The sequence below is a fragment of the Notothenia coriiceps genome, unplaced genomic scaffold (assembly GCF_000735185.1).
Source record: "Notothenia coriiceps isolate Sejong01 unplaced genomic scaffold, NC01 NC01_scaffold00003877, whole genome shotgun sequence".
NCBI classification, from domain to species: Eukaryota; Metazoa; Chordata; class Actinopteri; order Perciformes; family Nototheniidae; genus Notothenia; species Notothenia coriiceps.
This window is the reverse complement of record NW_011336578.1, coordinates 16,533-27,114: the sequence shown is the minus strand read 5'-3', so window position 1 is coordinate 27,114 and position 10,582 is coordinate 16,533.

The window sequence follows — 10,582 nt, the reverse complement described above, 5'->3', positions numbered from 1 at the left end:
CGTGTTCAAATCAATAGGCACGCAATGACTCTAAATAATAATGATCACGCCACCAAACACACATTCAAACTAAAGTAACCAGCCTGTTTGGAAAATGAGAGAAGTAGAAAGTACAGGTATTTGAGTTCAACATGTGAGAAGTAGAAAGTACAGGTATTTGTGTTCAACATGTAAGAAGTAGAAAGTACAGGTATTTGAGTTCAACATGTAAGAAGTAGAAAGTACAGGTATTTGAGTTCAACATGTAAGAAGGAAAAATAAAAAGTCGTCAGAAAAATAAGTAGTGGAGTAAAGTACTGACACCAAAAACATGTACAGTAACAAAGTATTTGTACTCCATGCTTCCGACCTCTCAGTAATTCAACAAGCTGTAATCAAAGCCTCTGAGATCAACCTGCAGGAAACCCCCCACGGAGAGATCAAGCTGCTCAATAATTCAACACAGAGCAGTAAATTTGTCCAATCAGCTTAGAGAGCATGTACTGCCGAATAATAACAACATTAGCTGTGGACATTTTGGTCAATTCAATATAGCAGCGTTTGGAAATCCCCCCATGAAGACCCTCAATGCAACCTTTTCAAATGTACAGCATCTCACTGCATTGCCACGTTGAGTAAACAACCACATTGTTCCAAAATGAAATATCTCCACAAAGGTTGGACAGATGCTCATGTTTTTTTGTGGTCCTATGAGGATAAATCAGGACTCCCATATGAAATATTACAAAACACAGTTAGGTAATGAATGGTTGTGTTGTAGAATAAGAAGTTTCAACAGGATAAATCCTACAGTCCTTGGTCTCTACGTTTGGTATTAACTTAGCTTTGAAAACATTGTTGTTAAAATGCTGTTTCCTTATAACACGTTTCTTTATGGAATCCCTCCATGGCTTTATAGAAAAACACAGAGCAGTACATGAGTCCAATCAGCTCAGAGAGCATCTACTGCTGCTGTCATAATGAAACCATTAGCTTTGGACGTTTTGGCCGATTCAATCAGGCTCTCTGTAAATATAGCAGCGTTTGAAAATATCCCAAATCCAACACAAATAGCAGGATCTCTGCGTGATCAAATGTCAAAGCCAACCGGATGGACGGACGGACGGGGGATGTTTTCATGCTAAGCTAGCAGGTGTCCTGAGCGTCACATCAGCCATTAGCTCTTGGCAGGCAGGAAACCTTCAATCGGAAAAGGAAGTAGCTGCCAAACAGAGAGAGGGCTAATATCAGAGGAGACCATGCGTCACTCAGCAGATGTCTGTCTTTGTGAAGGCGTCCATTTACTGAAGGAGGTTGAGGGGGGAAGGACTCTTGTTAACATGAAGTCCAAGTGCCATGTCCAAGAAGTCTGCAGTTTGAAAGAGAAATAAGGCTTGATTTTCCAGCTGTGAAGCTTTTGGTTGATCTAAATGTCTGATGATGAACCAATGCCCCTGCAGTGAAACAAGAGCCTTTTGTGCTTCACCCTGGATGCCAGTGCGTGTTTTAATTAGTGGTAAAATAATGGGTAGTTCCCTTTAGAGCAACCAGGTGGTACACACACACGTATACTTTACATCTCTGATGAAAAGCTACAAAAAGACCTTATTGCAAGGTGATAGCGATCCAGTTGGACCTTTCATTAATCTGACCGTGTGCAAAGTTCGTCATTAAAGGGCATTTTTTGTTTCATTTCTATTTTCAATAATGTGCACTTTCCTAAAATCAGAGATTAAGAAGTTGCTTGCAAGTTTTAAGATAGCTATCGTCCGACACACATTGGAAAGCCAATCGCTGTCCACTATGCAGACACTGAGACATATCGTCAAAACACGTGTCTCTTATTAACACTGAACCTTTTGAAAATACATAAACAGCGTCTCTCTGCATTGCATATTGTTCAGTAAACAACAATATTGTTCTCAAATCAAATATCTCTACCAATATTAGATAGATGGTCATTTACTTCTTCCAAGACATTCATGCTCCCATGAGGATGAACCGTGGTGTTGATTGTTTGACTTCAGCTTCACTACGGTTGCTGACATTTAAATGAGTCCATGTCTATAAAATATCACACAGAGCTAGGGAACAAATGTGAGTATGTGTTTAAATCAGTCCTTCATATCTACGTCTGGTATGAACTCATCTTTGAAACAGTTGTTAAAAATCAGTTTCCTGTCCGTATACCTCTTTACCAATAACTCTTTACGAGTTAATTCTCACATTAAGAGGCAGAAGCCCCCCGTGAAGATGCTGGAGGCAGAGAGTGTGTTTGGCTCTTCAGTGGAGAGGAACTGAGGGGGGGGGGGCATTTATTCATCCAACAGAAAGGCATCGGTGCATTGAGCTGATAACAGAATATTATAGGCTGCTCCTCCTCTTCCTCCTCTTCCTCCCTGCTGGGACGAACCATGATTTACCAGCAGCATCATCCACAACACTTCCAAAACATAACAAACGCTTAGGAATAATCCCTCTCTGTGAGGACGCTGAACTGATGCATGGAGAGGACACACTAACACTTTATCCAGTTCTGCCTTTATTGGACCCAGTTTGGATTATCTGCCAAATCATTCTGATATCCTCTGAACGACGCTCTGTCGTGCAGAAGTTATTGCTGTATATTTGCCTGTACGGCAGCAGGAGAGTGAACATATCTGCAATTGTTGCAAGCTTTTTCTACATCACAGAGTTTAATTCATGGCATTTTATAAGAGGAAATACATGCGTTCGATTAGGCAGTGAATGCACAGACGCTTTAAAAAAAGAACGTCTCGAATTATGAGATAAATCCCCTTTCTCAAATCTCTAAATCCTGACTTTCTCAAATCTCTAAATCCTGACTTTCTCAAATCTCTAAATCCTGACTTTCTCAAATCTCAAATCCTGACTTTCTCAAATCTCTAAATCCTGACTTTCTCAAATCTCTAAATCCTTACTTTCTCAAATCTCTAAATCGTGACTTTCTCAAATCTCTAAATCCTGACTTTCTCAAATCTCTAAATCCTGACTTACTCAAATCTCTAAATTCTGTCTTTTTCTTAATGTTGGTGGAAAAACGAGGCTCTTTGTGTTCATTGGAGCAGGACAGGTTAGTCAGGTGACTTTGAAACTGTAGCTGGTAGAAAAGGGAAATAAAGATTGAAAAACTATTTAAAGCAAGAAGGACTGAGCGCTGCAGTGTCCCGCAGCAACACAAGAGAGAAGAGGATAAGGACACATTAGAGAGGAGACAAATATAAGGAAGAAAGGAATTCGATTTAGTAAATAATAGTTCATGCATGAACCCGGTAAGATACATTCAAATGTAAAAGAAGAGCAAGTGTGGTGCAGTGGGTTGTGCGTTGGTGTTGGGATCAGGGGGTCTCAGGTTCAAACCCCACTGCAGTCAGCATGTTGTTGTGTCCCTGAGACACTTCACCCCAAAGTGCTCCTGTGGGGATTGTCCACAGTATTGAGTATGTGAGTCACTTTGGATAAAAGCGTCTAACAAGTGACATGTACACAAGTATTGAAAATAGGCCGAGTAGGAGCCTATAGAGGCTAGTGTCTGACACTGAGAAATAATTAAGCATATCAATTTGTGCAAAATAGTTTAATAAAATAGTCCGACATGAACATAAACTCTGGGTTGAGACGTGTTTGTGAAACGTTGTGATATTACACTACTTTCAATATCAGTTTGTAATGACACATGCACACCAAACACTGTGAGTACATTTCTGTTTTTATACATATTATTCCCCATTGTTCGTATTTTCTGTTGCTCTTCTGCTTGTTATTGTTTTAATGTTTTATCCCTTCGTGAAGCATCGTGGCTCTCTAATCAAACATGGACAGGGAAAGTCTGTTGTGTCTATGTTCAGAATTTATCAAATGCAAAAGTTAGTTTGAATATCTACATTGAACATCTTAAGTGTTTAGCATTTGAGTGTTTCATGGTTTGGAAATGTTTTGCTTTTCTAACTTTTTGTAAACCACAGAGCAGTTTAAGAGGCTCTGCGCGTCCAGCTCACTTCCTTTACTTACAAACAAAACTTCTAATACGTAACATCCCTGAGACACAGACACTGAATTCTTCGAGTGTTTTCCAGTTTCTATCCACATTATTCTATAAAAGCAAAGAGCCGTTCTCTGAGGATGAGCAGAGAGTGAATCTGTTCTTCAGACACATTTCAATATCCAGGGACGCTTTTATTACAAACACAAAGCCACATAATGCCGTGATGTTCTTAGCAACAGATATGTTCTGAATATATAACAAGGAGATCTGTAGTTTGGATTATCTGCAAATCATTCTCTTCTCTGCTGAAAGCCCGATATAATGCAGAAGTTATTGCTTTACATTTCCCTGAGTGAACATACTGTAGATCCGTAAGTGTTGCATGCTTTTTCTACAACATAAAGTGCAATTAATAGGCGTTTTCACACCAGAGTACTTATCCCGTACTTTTCCCAGAAATAGTTACGATAGTTCCTGAGATGTTGCGTTCACACAACGGGAACCTTTTCACCCCTTTTCAGTCCCTGCTAGAGGTGGTACTTTCCTGGGGAGGAAAAGGTTCCAATTTCTGATTTGCTGGGCGGATTGCAAACCACGCCCCTTAAAACTCGGAAAAGTTTTGTGAAGCCGCCATTTCATTTGCTCACATTAGCATTATTAGCATTAGCATTAGCCCAGCGCACCAACGGAGAGAGACTAACTTATGGCAACACAAAAGAAAACGTGGGATCGGTGGAGATGACAAGGTGTCAGCGTTCTGGTGATTTACTCGGACTCCGGGTGGCAGTATACGCCGTGAAGTGGTTTGCGGCCTGCCAGTAAACCCAAAGCAGAAGAAGAAGAAGTGACGTCAGCGGCTCATTTGCGTAATCCTCCCTCAGGGACTTCTTCCGGTGTGAATGCGATCTGCTAGATAGCTCCAGGGACTATTCCAGGGGAAAGTACTTGGTGTGAAATCGCCTAATGGCTTTTTTTTTGCAGGAAATAGTCCCTTTTGATTTGGCAGTGTAGTCACAAAAAGAACGTCTCCTCTTAATCCTCTCTCTGTGAGCAAAAGTATGTTATTTTTCTGAATATTTAACAAAAAGGTGTGCAGTTGTTGCTTCTGATCTCTTCTGAAAGCTGCTCTATAATAGAGAAGTTATTTGTTTTTCATTTCCCTGCACAAAAAGGAACATATCTGTATTTGATGCATGCTTTTTTCTAGAACATATAGTGCAATAAATGGCATTTGGTTGCAGGGAATACATGCTTTTGATTGGGTTGTGTAGTCACCAAAATAACGTCTCAAATCATGAGATAAATCCCCTTTCTGTGAGCACAAATATGTTATTTTTCACAAAAAGACGTGCAGTTTGGGATTATCTTCCAGATCATTCCTATATCTTCTGAAAGCTGCTCTAATGAATTAACTAACGCACAGTTTATGGCTTTATATTTCCCTACACAGGGGCTCGAGAGTGAACATACAGAACTGTAGATTTCTAATTGCTGGATGCTTTTTTCTACAACATACAGTGCAATTAATGGCCTTGAGAACATGAAATACATGCATTTGATTCTGTGGTGAAAGCACAGACTAAATGAAAGAATCCCTTCCCGTGAGCCAAAGCGAATCAGCGCGTATGGAGTGATACGGAGACAGCAGGTCAACAGTGAAGGTTTCCGACCCGCAGATTGACTTATCTTCCTGAAACCAATTTTCATGTTCACTGGCTGCAATGAGCGGCTTCATTCCACGATGAATTACGCTTTTTCTATCAGCTTTTGATAAACAAATCGAGCGCCGCTTGGAGCCCCCGAAAGGAAAAGGAGTGGAGCGTTCAGAATGAATAAATCACAGGTTAGAGGCACACACACTTCAGGCGCAGATTCTGTTTAGAAAGCAAGTGGTGATACAGCGATGTGTCTGCAGGAGGAAACATATGAATTATTCCCTCTGAGAAGCGTCCTGTAAAACTGTTTCCTAACATATTCCTCTTCCTCTTGGTCCGTCTGTATCTTTGAACTCAAGTAACCCTGACGTCCTGCTTTCACATTTACATTTCATATAAGAAGATAAATCGTAAACAGGGAGCCCTGAAACACCTCCCTCCACAGAGCGCTCCGTGGTTTGAGGCTGAAACCGGTCATTATCTCCCTTTCTGATGATCTGTTGGTTGTTAGTCTTTCAAATGTCAGAAAAATAATTCAAATATCCATTTGTCTCACAGAACCCGAGGGGACGTCGTCACATGTCTAAAGACTTTCAATGCAATATTTAAAAATAACAGAGACATCTTCCCATTTGAGAAGATGGGACATTAAGCTTTTTCGAACTGAAATAGTTAATTGATTATCAAAAGAACAGCCAATTACTTCAGCATGACTGTACATCTTAAAATCTTAAAACCTTTAAACCAGTCTGAGATGCTTTTCGTTTAAACCTTATGTCTTTAAAAAATCACAGTCATTCAGAAATCATGTAAAATAAAATCCCTTTGATTTCTCTGATTATTTTGTCCTGCATTTCTTTATATCAACACTCAAAATACAGGTAAATACTGGTGTTTCTACCTGGTTATTAATCACATGTTCACCCCTCCTGTTGTCCTCATTAAGTCCCAAATGTTTTTATGTCGGGATAAAGGTTTTTTCAGGTTAGTGCCAGAAAATAACATATTTGCTTATAACTACGTATAAAATCTGTTGTCTTCTGGGGTCAATCATTCAACATTTTCACCTTTTTTGAGCTCACAAATGTGCTTTGATTTTGTGTAAAGAGAGGTCTATTGACCATCATTTCAAAAAGAAGAGTACAATTGTGGTTATAAATCAGAATAAAATTGCCTTATAGCACAGATTTGGGGTCTGGAATTAATGGATTTTTTTTGCAGAAAATAGTCCCTTTTGATTCGGTAGTGTAGCCACAAGCGCTTTATTACAAAGACAGGTTATTGCTTTACATTTCTCTGCACAAGTGAACATATATGTAAGTGTTGCAGGTTTTTCTAGAACATAAAGTGCTTTAAAATAGTGAAAGTGAGAGGACAGAAGTCTCCCAGTTCCCAGGAGGACAGCACAAGGGTTACTAACGAATCAACACATTCAAACATGTTTTATAGAGACTGAAAGCAGTCTTTCTTCCCACATTTTCTCGAGTGTTTCTTTTCTCCGCTGGCCTTTAGGATTTCTTTCTGAAGTTCATCAGAAGGACGTCATGCTCTCTGTGTTTCCTGATGGAGAAACAGCTGCTTTAGATCCTGACTCTCTGTAATGGTTGCTCTTCAGAAGCAGTTCCAGTTTACTGAGTCCTCGGATTGAGTCTCTGCAGCTCGAACAGGTGTGACATTCACACAAATCCAGACCCCCCAAAACCTAATGTTCTATATATTTATATATCAGCTGACACTCAAGGTCATTCTGTGTTTTACAATCCTCTGAACGTCACGTACACAAAGCAAACCCAATACTTCAGTCCAATTGGTTTGTGAATGATTTACTGGAAGGACACATTTTCCTCTGTTGAAATGAACCATCGAGATGTACCGTGACACATTAGGCAATAACTCTGCAACGATCTGTGAGAATGATGACTTTAAGGGAAAATAGGAACACATTAAACTTAATGCACTCTCATATTTACATGACACATCATTTAGCTGACGCCTTTATCCAAAGCGACTTCCAATAAGTGCAAACACCATAAAGATTCAAACTCCAAACAACAAAAACAGTGCAGATATATTACATTCAAGGAGGTCACACCATAGTAAGCGCTGGCGAATACAAGGCCTAAATTAACTCAACAAGTGCTTTTTTTTCAGCATTAACTTAATTGCAAAGGTAAAATCTAAATAGATGCGTTTTCAGTTTTAGCCTCAGGAAGATATGCAAAGTCTCCGCTGTCATGATGTCAATGGGGAGCTGATTCAACCAATCAGGAGCCAGGATAGCAAACAGGTGTGTTTCTGAGGGGTACCTGGGTTATCCAAAGACTGGATGTAGTTAAAACACAAATTATTCAAAATTGTTGATATTTGCTTTGGTGGAAGAATACTGTTAGTGCAACTTTGGTTGGAAAGAGATGAACATAAACAATAAACCGGTTAGGAAACATAAAAAAAAGTCAAACCATGAAGCATACTGTCGAGAAAAGTTGTGTTTTAAAATGCATAAAGCCAATCAAACAATCTGGTAAATATTATACTACCATATTCTATTATTTACTCAAAGGCATCTTTTTCAAACTGAGTGATGGAGATATACTGTGGAGACTTGAGGTTTAATATTATTAAAGTTTCAAGCCACAAAAACACTTTAATAATCCTTTTGAAATCACAAATTAACTTTGGGACAATTAGCCAGCGTGTGATTTTATGAAAGCACAAAGGCAGAACGAACAATATCAGTCCCACGTGTGATTCAGCTCTGGAAGTCGTTTTGGACACATTTAAAAAGCGCATTATTGAGCATCTCCAAACACAGTATCCTCAGGAGACCAGGACAATAACCATGATCTGAACATTCATTTAGGCAGAGGAATCCCACGGTTCCCAGTAAAACACCAACGGACTAAATATAGATAAGAAACACAAGAGCAGTTCATTAAAATCTCTATAAAGCAAACAGAGAAGACGCTCCATGGACAGACAGACCTCTGGAGGACATTACGTCTCTCACAGCAGGAGACAGAGAAGAGACACTCATAACTTTAATGATGTTTAGTTCAATTTAATGTCCCATTAAGACAGGGAAACATCAAGTACCACAGATATATGACATGGAAAAGCACATACAAATAATAACATAAACTATGATTTTATGACCTTTTTCAGTGACAACCTAAACCTTTTTTAGAGATGATTATGTTTATTTGTCACTATATTATGGTAGATACATATTCAGTATATGGTATAGTCCAGTTAGAGTTAATCATACATAGCTTACGGCAGTCTGCATGAATTCAAAGTCAACTTTATTGTCAATCTTCTATGTGTGAGATACAGACAAGGAGATCGAAATGCGCTTTCTCACAATCCAGAGGAATAACAGTTAAAATATCAAAAAATAAGTCCATAATCAAACATAGACACAAAGTCCCACATTAAGAGGCATCAATGTAAAGAGATACAGTCAATATATACAGAAATAACAGTCCCTTATGAACAGATGCAGATGAATATATAACAGGAAAAATGTAACAATTCCACCTCAGACTAGCTAACGTTCGCTACCTATAGCCAGCTAGCTAACGTTCGCTACCTATAGCCAGCTAGCTAACGTTCGCTACCTATAGAGAGCCGCAGTGACGTGTCCTTAAACCCGGAAGTAAACTCCTTCCGGTTCCTTCGTCTAAAACGCAATGCAATTTCTCCATAGGATTTTGGAAAATAGCTCGAAATAAGATCTGTGGTTGACACATATTTAAGAGATGGATCACGTTTTGTTCAGCCGGATAATATCCATATGTCAACCCTACTTTTATAATTTTTGAATAATAAATCTAGTCGGCAGAAGCAAAATGCTAACGTTATGCTATAAACGAACTACAAGCCAGTACAGCAGCAGGGTTGCACGACTTCAACGTCACGCCAACTTAAGATCGTTTCAACTGACTTTCGCGCACTTGCATATTTTAACAAAGCTTTTCATTTGAGCCACACTGAATTTCACTAGAAGTCATGGCTGTGTCAATTACCAGTCTGATATCATTTTACAAAGATGACAAGAAGAGTGTAGATAGAGGAGAGAACCACTACAAGTCAGGACACGTACAACAGTGCAGCCTAGATGAAGGTGTGCTTACCGGTGTTGTCAGAGCTAGCATGAGGGACAAGGTTTATAGAGTGTCGGTGAGTAGTGATAGCGAGAGTACCATTAAGCTAGAGTTAATTTATTCACATTAATTCCCATCAACAAGGGGCCCCCCGCCCCGCCAACGCCCCCCCCCGCCCAACCCCGGTCAAAATGTCCGGAGATGGCATTACTCGTTCGGCGGTCACTGCGGCGAGGAATTTGGGCCTTCATTGAAGAGGCAAGGAAGCAGTATTTGCGTTACCGTTAAAGAGGTTCTAAACACTTTATCCGAGCTTTTATTCTAGACACAACTGTCGTATAATTCTCTACCTAGTTGCAAAACGAAGTGTGCCGTATTATAGGTGTACAGTTGGGATGAAAATAGTAAAACTTATTAAATTTAGATCAGGCCGGCTTCGTTTTACGATTGCAAGTACGATTTTGCTTGAGTTCGTCATGTCGTCGTCCCAGCGTGCTGAAGGTGCAGTGCGGTTGAATCTCGTAGCAAAGTTGACTGAAGCGCGTGAACGTATAAAATTGTTTCGAAAAGTAAACTCGGTGTGAACTTAAAGTGATCTTCCAGTACCGCACAGTTAATGGTCAGACTATAGTAAAATGTTTCTACCTGTTCTTCTCACATCTATAGTCCTCTCTTGGGTGATGTTCAAGTCCCGTGATGTTGTCACGTCGGATCTACTCCCACTATGGCACAACAGTCTCGATCGTACTCCCTTTCCAATATCTCACAGCCACTCATTCCTATCGCTCTGCATGGTAATTCGATCTCATTTAAATAAGTGTAATTAAGGGTAGTTGTTT